The sequence below is a fragment of the Hyla sarda genome, chromosome 10, assembly GCF_029499605.1.
Source record: "Hyla sarda isolate aHylSar1 chromosome 10, aHylSar1.hap1, whole genome shotgun sequence".
Taxonomy (NCBI): domain Eukaryota; kingdom Metazoa; phylum Chordata; class Amphibia; order Anura; family Hylidae; genus Hyla; species Hyla sarda.
Genome location: NC_079198.1, coordinates 115667977 through 115676188, shown reverse-complemented (window position 1 = coordinate 115676188; position 8212 = coordinate 115667977). Strand labels below are relative to the sequence as shown.

At 44.2% G+C, this 8212-nt stretch overlaps 1 pseudogene; it reads left to right on the top strand.

The window, feature by feature from the left end:
- Nucleotides 1–4656: 4656 nt before the first annotated feature.
- Nucleotides 4657–4778, top strand: LOC130294697 (U2 spliceosomal RNA; annotated as a pseudogene).
- Nucleotides 4779–8212: the final 3434 nt, after the last annotated feature.

Here is an 8212-nt window from a genome sequence, read left to right as displayed (position 1 = left end):
TTTATTTTTATTTCAAGGATTTTTCCGAGCTTTGGAAAGAGAAATTCGCAAGAAAAAATGGCAAATTACGTAAGTCACAAATTGGGGAATTAGAGCAAATATATATATATACTAAATGGTGGTTACAGAAGTGTTTAAGGGGTTAGCTGACTACATTTCCCATAAGTCTTCAGCTTTCCTGCCCCCCCCCCAACTGCCTCCAGATAAACCGTCAGATAAACGTCATCTTCTCATATGTTACTTCGTCTCCTGTCGTCCTGATACATCTGTAAATCCTGCACATTCCCTGATACCATGACCCCGTCCTCTACTAGAGACCTGCAGGGCTCAGTCATGGGACCTGTCCATATAGAATTATAGAGTTATTTACATATGGATTTGTGCCTGTGTATATACATGCATACTGTAGTCTTATTTTAATGACTGTTTTTTATTTTAAATTTTACAACACTTTCAGCTCTGCTACATCTGCTTCATATACATGCACCTATGAGACATTCCTTTTGGTACTTGATATATACTATAACCCCGTCCCACTATTAGAGGTATGGGTACATCCTGTCAGCCAACACGTTCCCGCAACTGGATGTACCCATACCTCCTGCATATTTCCTGCACTGATGGAGGAAGTGCAGGGGATTGGCGGCAGGACCTGCTGTCAATCACAGCCATGATCCTGCCTCAGCTGCTGAGACTGAGATTGCGTCATTCATGGCAGTATTAATCCTTTAGATGCCTTGGTAAGTACTGAACACAGTATCTATAGGATTGAAAGGGGTGAGGTAATCATGGCAACCATGCGGTTGTGGTGTCCCCATGGTTGTCATGGTAACAAGAAGCCAGCTGATGGCCTCCTCTCTCCCGAGCACGGAAGCCTGTGAAGTCCAGCCATAGACTTATTGGTATTAAAGGAAACTGTCAGTGTAATACTTATGGTTATACTATGATGGAGTACAGATGTACTGCAGTATAGTATAATAGATAAAAAGTATAAAAATAAAATGTCTTAAATAAATAAAGTGTGAAAAAAATAAAATAAATGTCACTTTCCCCATAAAGTCCTGTATTATCATCCAAAAGAAAAAAGAACGAGACACAGATATTACTAGTGTACTATAAAATCATAATGTTATTTTTTTCACAATATTTTGGAGTTTTTCACAGAAAACTGCATGTTTCAACAAATATTTTTTACCAGTAATAGAAAGTACAATATATCATAAAAAAAATAATAATTCATATCAGATTTGAGAAATGAGGCCCAGTCATTAGCGTAAAAACAGGCGGCGGCCTTAACCCCTTAAGAACATGGCCCATTTTGGCCTTAAGGATGCAGGCTGTTTTATTTTTGCATTTTTTTTCTCCTCACCTTCTAAGAGACATATTTCTTTATTTTCCCATCCACAGACCCAGATGGGGGTTGTTTTTTGCGGAACAATTTACTTTGCCCTAAAATATATGGCGCAACAAAAAAATATTATTTTGTGGGAAAATTAAACAGAATACCGCATTTTGCTACTTTTGAAGGATTTCGTATGAGGGCTGTATGAGGGCAAATGTTTTTTTGCCGTTATCTGTAGTTTTTATTGCTTCCACTTTTGCATTTATGTGACTTCTTGATCACTTTTTAATTCATTTTTCTGGGATGTGATGTGACCAAAAAGCAGTAATTTTGGACTTTGTTTTTATTTTATCCTCAATCCAGTCTTCTCTATCCCCACATCCAGACCGCTCTTTCCCCATCTATCTCCCCTCCAAACCCCTTTCTCCCCTGCTCCATTCCACTCTATTCCCCATCCAGACTCCTCTATCCCCACCTCTAGACGTCTCTACCCCCCATCCAGCCTTCTCTATTCTTCATCCATACCTCTATATCCCCCATCCAGTCTTCTCTATCCCCCTTCCAGACCTCTCTTTCCCCCTCAATACCTATCAGGATCCCTCTATACCCCTCTATCCCTTCCTCCAGACTCCTCTATCCCCCCAGACCTCTCTACCCCATCTATTCTTCTTTATCACCCATCCAGACCCCACTATCCCTTCCTCCAGACCCCTCTGTCCCCCATCCAGACCCCTCTATCCCCCATCCAGACCCATCTATTCCCCTCTATCCACCCTCCAGACCTCTCTATTCCCTCTCCAGACTGCTATACCCCCTCCAAACCTTTCTATCCCTCATTCAGTCTTCTCTATTACCCTCTACATGTCTCTATCTCCCTTCAAGACTCCTCTCTCCCCCATCTTGATTCCTCTGTCCCCATCCAGGCCCCTCTCTCCTTCTTCTTCCCCTTCTATACTATATTCGGACTCCTCTACTCTCCCTACCAGACCTCTTTATGCCCATCCAGTCTTATTTATTCCCCCTCTAGACCTCTCTATGCCCCATCCGGACTCCTCTAACAACATCCAGACTCCTATGTCCCCTCTCCAGACCCTTCTACCCCCATCCAGACCCCTCTATCCCTTCCTCCAGACACCTCTGTCCCCCATCCAGACCCCTCAATCCCCCATCAAGACCCCTCTGTTCCTTCCTCTATCCCCTATCCAGACTCCTCTATCCTTCCCAGAGCAGAAGAATAGATGGGGTTCTACTCTTCTCTATCACTCATCCAGACCCCTCTATCCCTTCCTCCAGACACCTATGTCCCCTATCCAGAACCCTCTATATCCTCATCCAGACTCCTCTATCTCCCCAGACCTCTCTACCTCCCATCTATTCTTCTCTGTCCCCCATCCAGACCCCTCTATCCCCCCCTATACCCCCATGCAGACCTCTATCCCCCATCTAGACTCCTCTATCCCCCGAGACCTCTAGGTGATAGAGAATAATAGATGGGGTTTTTATTCTTCTCCATCACCCATCCAGGCTGGCTGGTTGCCTTTGAATGAATATGTGTTTGTTTTGTGACAGTTGTTTGCACCAATTTATTTTATTTTGTGCCACAATTTTTCATATGACGTCTAAGTGAATGTGAGGTCTGACTATCTGCAAACACATCACTTGGGTATACTAAGAATGACTTGGATTCCAGATGAGTGGAAACTGTGATGCTATTAACTCCAGCCAAAATTAACTTATCTTCTATCCACAGGATAGGGAATAAGTAGCTGATTGCAGATAATCCGACCACTGGGATCCGCACAATCTCCTCAACGGTAGAGGAATGCGTGCGGTAGACGGCACATGCTCCATCCATTTCTATGGAACTCCAATGATGCTGTCCTTGGGTCTCTTCTGTGCTCCCACAGAAATGAATGAAGCTTCCACCGCATTCACTTCTCACTGAGAACTGGGGCCCGTCCAGACCTCTAGGTGATAGAGAAGAATAGATGGGGGTTCTACTCTTCTATATCCCCCATCCAGACCTCTTCCTCCCCACTCTATACGCCATCCAGTCTTCTCTATCCCCCTTCACACCTCTCTATCTCCCTTCCAGACTCTTCTATCCCCCATCTTGACCCCTCTATACTATGGCCAGACTACTCTGCACTCCCCACCAGACCTCTTTATTCCCATCCAGTCATATTTATTCCCCCTCCAGACCTCTCTATGCCTCATTTGAACTCCTATAACCCCTCTCCAGACCCCTCTACCCCACCTCCAGACCACTCTATCCCCCATTCAGTCTTCTCTAGCCCTTCTCTAGACCCCTCCTCCTCCCCTCCAGACCCCTCTATTTCCTATCTGCCTCTGGTCAGGAAGGAAACTAAAAGAAGAATACTGCTGTTACATGCGTGTATTTTCTGAAGGGGGGATCCGCTACTTGAAGCAACAGGCCCCCTTTTTGTCCTAGGCTCTCAGCAGTATGGGCCAGAGAGGCATTATGGGTGTCAGTCAAATCTCATAATGCAAAACGTCACTGACAATGCAGGCACAGACGCAGCTGCAGTCATGTGACATTCTGGACTGTATAGGGATAGGTGCATCAATTTCAATGCCCCCTATTAGTAAATTACATTGCTTCATTCATTCTATTTATATAATCATACATTGTTAACACACTAAACTGTAGAACAACAAAGAAGCCGAACTGAATATAACATTTCTTGTTAATTTTTTAGGGTCTCAAGTCCTGGACCAGCATCCAGAATTTGGATGAAGATGAGGTAAGGGCTTGTTCACACTTTCAGAATATATTTGTATCCAATAAATCCGAGCAATCTCTTTGTATTTATACATAAAAACTAGTGAGAAAACAACGACTGCATTTTTATTCAGGTGTTTTCATTGGTCTGTATATCTTCTGGCTGAGTGGTCGCCTTTGAATGAATAGGTGTTTGTTTTGTGACAGTTTTTTGCACCAATTTATTTTGTGCCACAATTTTTCATATGACGTCTAAGTGGATGTGAGATCTGACTATCTGCACACACATCACTTGGGTATACTTAGAATGACTCGTATTCCAGAATTAGTGGCAACTGTGACACTATTAAAGGAGAACTCCTGCCAAAATTAACTTATCCCGTATCCACAGGATAGGGAAGAAGTAGCTGATCGGAGGGAGTACGACTGCTGGGACCCTCCGCAATCTCCTGAATGGGGCCCCGACTCTCAGTAAGGAGTGCGTGTGGTAGACGGCACATGCTCCATTCATTTCTATGGAACTCCAATGATGCTGTACTTGGGTCTCTTTGGTGCTCCTATAGAAATGAATGAAGCTTCTTGGGCTTTTGGCCAAGATCAAGTGTAGTATTTGTTCTTATCAGTTTGAGCTGATGAACTGGTTTTGGATGGGTCTGAGGAATCAGCTCGATGGCTGCTCCAATGGGACCTGTTTCCTCCGGGTCTCGCCATGAGGCTGAGCGGGTCTAGAACCGAGGTACTTTAGTGTCTCGGGGAGTGGTGATCCTGAGGTGCCAAAGCTCACTGAGTGGAAACATGGGCACCATAATCTCTTCACCTTGTGGCACTCACCTCTTGATTCCCGACTTTCTGGCTGGGATCAGGTACATTTTTATAGATCCGGTCGGATGTCCGGGCAATATATCTGCACACATTCACTTATTTATTTCTTTTTGTTACTGTGTCACTTTTTGCGTGTTGTGTGTTCACAGGATTGTTAGGATGCGGTAGCCCTTCTGGGTGTCCCTCCTAGCGGTATAGGGGAGGTGAGTTTGGCCATCAGGTTCCCCACCTCCCTGCAAAAAACCCCGGGTACTCCTGCATGGGCAGGGTACCGACCGTACCCTGCCCATGCTCTGCAGGGAGATACCTTGGCGAACACCAAGAGGGATGCCTGGGAGAATTTGTGGTCCCTTAGTAGCTTTGGCAAAAAGGGGCATCGGACCTGGAACCTTGCAGGTACCTTTTGGTCCGGAGGCGAAGGGTAAGTAAGGTTTTTGGGGGGCCTCTCTCCTGTCGGTATTCCAGAATTAGTGGAAACTCTGATGCTATTAAAGGAGAACTCCAGCCAAAATTAACTTATCCTCTACCAACAGAATAAGGTAGCTGATCGCAGGGAGTCCACCCACTGGGACCTTCCGCAATCTCCTGAATGGGGCCCCCTGCTCCATTCAGCACATGCTCCATTCATTTCTATGGAACTCCAATGATTCTGTACTTGGGTCTCTTCGGGGCTCCATACATACGCCTCACTGAGAGCTGGGGCCCCGTGGTCGGACTCCCTGGGATCAGCTACTTATGCCCTAACCGGTGGATAGGGCATAAGTAAATCCTTTTCAGACATTGTTGGCAGTGCAGGAGTGTAAAGTTTGTATTTGCAATAATGATTTATTTTTATTTCTTGATATATTAGAACTTGAAGTATAATAACCTCTTAATGGCCTCCAATTTACCTTTTTCCTAGCATACATCAGCCGGCCATGTTTTTATAGAAAGCTTAGAATAAGCTTGTGGGTCTCTCTGGTGCAGGAATCGCAGGAGTTCAGCCTTCAGTATGATAGCTAGTAACTAACAGGATAGGAAAAACCTCCACTGTATATTTACATTTTTTGCATGCCGCAGTGAAATCATGACCACTGCATGTGAGGTTCCTCTGTGCGCCTCTTACCCTCTTCAGTGATGGGTTTCCATAGTAACCAGGTGTCTCGTGAAGGCCTGCCATGGGTGTCTGTGCACCTATAGAAAAGAATGCAAAAATGGAATGACATAATTGCATTTTTTTCCCATTTCCCCAGCAATAAAAAAAGAGTTAATACAGATCAACCCATCAGATATATGAACCCTAAAATGGTGGCATTAAGAAGTACAACTTGTCCTGCAATAAACAAGCCCTTATATGGCACTTGAAAGGCACCAATGGAAAAACGGAAAATATTGCTTGGGTATTATGGCCCAGAAGTCCTGTCAGAGGAGGGGTTAAAACATGGTTTACACATATTTTCTGTATGTTATTAATTTTCAAATAATTTCATTTAACCCCTAGAGGATGCAGAACGTACTTGTACTCCCTGGCTGCTGGGTACTTGGTGCACCAGGACGTACATGTAGGTCCTTAGAGGCATCCGGACTGAGAGGCTCCTTCACTCGCTTCATAGATGCCGCCATGATCAGCTGATGCCTTCCATTAACCCATTCAGATGCCATAATAAATACTGTTCACAGCATCTGAAGGATTAGAGGGGCTTACAGAGACTCTTTGGACCACCCATAGTGTGATCACCAGAGTCCCTTGAGTCAAAATGGTGGATGGAACATTGCTTAGCCGATCCCACTCATTATTTGATGTTTTATACCTGACCCCTGCAATCTCTCATACAGCACCCCCTGTCATCAGCCTCAAGGAGCAAAGATCGCTCCGTGTCTGATGACTCACGATCATGGGGCCGTTGTATCGTGACGTCACGGCTCTGTCCCCTTAATGCAAGTCTAGGATAGGTAGGCATGCAGATATATGGATAGTGCAAGTGGTAGGTGTGCAGGCATGTGACTGAGTAGGTAAGTAGGTAGATAGTGGAGGCCGGTAGGTATATGTTGAGGATAGATAGATAGATAGATGGATGGATGGATGGATAGAACAGCTAGATAGAGCCGTTAGGGGTATATTAAAGGCAGTTAGGTAAGTAGAAGGTAGGGAAGGTAGGTAGGTGAATAGTAAAGGTAGATTTGCAAGAAGAAATGTAGGTTGGTGTGCACGCAGGTAAAAGGTAGATAGGTAATTTTCTCTCCCCACCCCTTCCTTAAATAAAAATCCCACTCACCTTCACCCCTGCTCCTGCGCTGATATCAGGGCCTCCTCTTCCTACTCCTTCTGAATTCATTTTATTGTAAGGATGGCCAGAGGAAAACAACAAGATGGCGACCTCTCCTTCTTTCCTCCCATCTGGTCATGTTTATTAAAGGGGTACTCTGCTTCTAGACATCTTAGAAGGGGAGAGGATGTCTGATTGCTGGGGTCCTGAAGCTGGGGCCCCCACGATCTCCTGCAGCACCCGGCATTCTAAAAAAACGGCCTGGAGCTCTGACCCAGATGTGAGTTTAGCCTTAGTTGACCTAAGTTGTGTCATCTTCTTGCACCAGAACTCTTGCACATTTATTGGCGCACAGTTTAGCATCTTGAGAAACACCTCTTTACTGAGGACTACATTTTTTTCTTACAAATGACACCACAATTCTGATTTATTAAAGTAAATCTCCCCCATGTGTCTCCAGTCCATTCTCTGCCGCAGTACTGGGCCCAACCATTTCTAGTGCTGGGGGTAGATACTGGCACATTACAGTCCGTCATTAAGAAATCTTCCCTATTTTGTGATGAAGAAATCTTAATTAAATACCATTTATTATAATATATAAAGTATAATGGAATCTTTATGTGATACACCATACAATGTAACAATGTGAAATCTTCCCATGATTTTATATACCTCTCTGCTTATACCTTTGCTTTACTATTACAGCCGGCAGAGATCATCACCCCATGTAAGTATTGCTATTCTCTCACACATTTGTCTCTTTATATTCATTTTGTGCCCATAAGATTGTGATACATCTACATTGGAGGCTTATGGAATCCTTTTAAGCTTAAAGGGGTACTCTAGAGGTTTTTCTTTTAAATCAACTGGTGCTGGAAAATTCTACAGATTTGTATATTACTTCTATTTAAAAATCTTAATCCTTCCAGTACTTATCAGCTGCTGTATGCTTCAGAGGAAGTTATGTAGTCATTTTCATTTTGTGCTCTCTGCTGCCACCTCTGTCCGTGTCAGGAACTGTCCAGAGTAGGAGCAAATCCCCATAGCAAACCTCTCCTT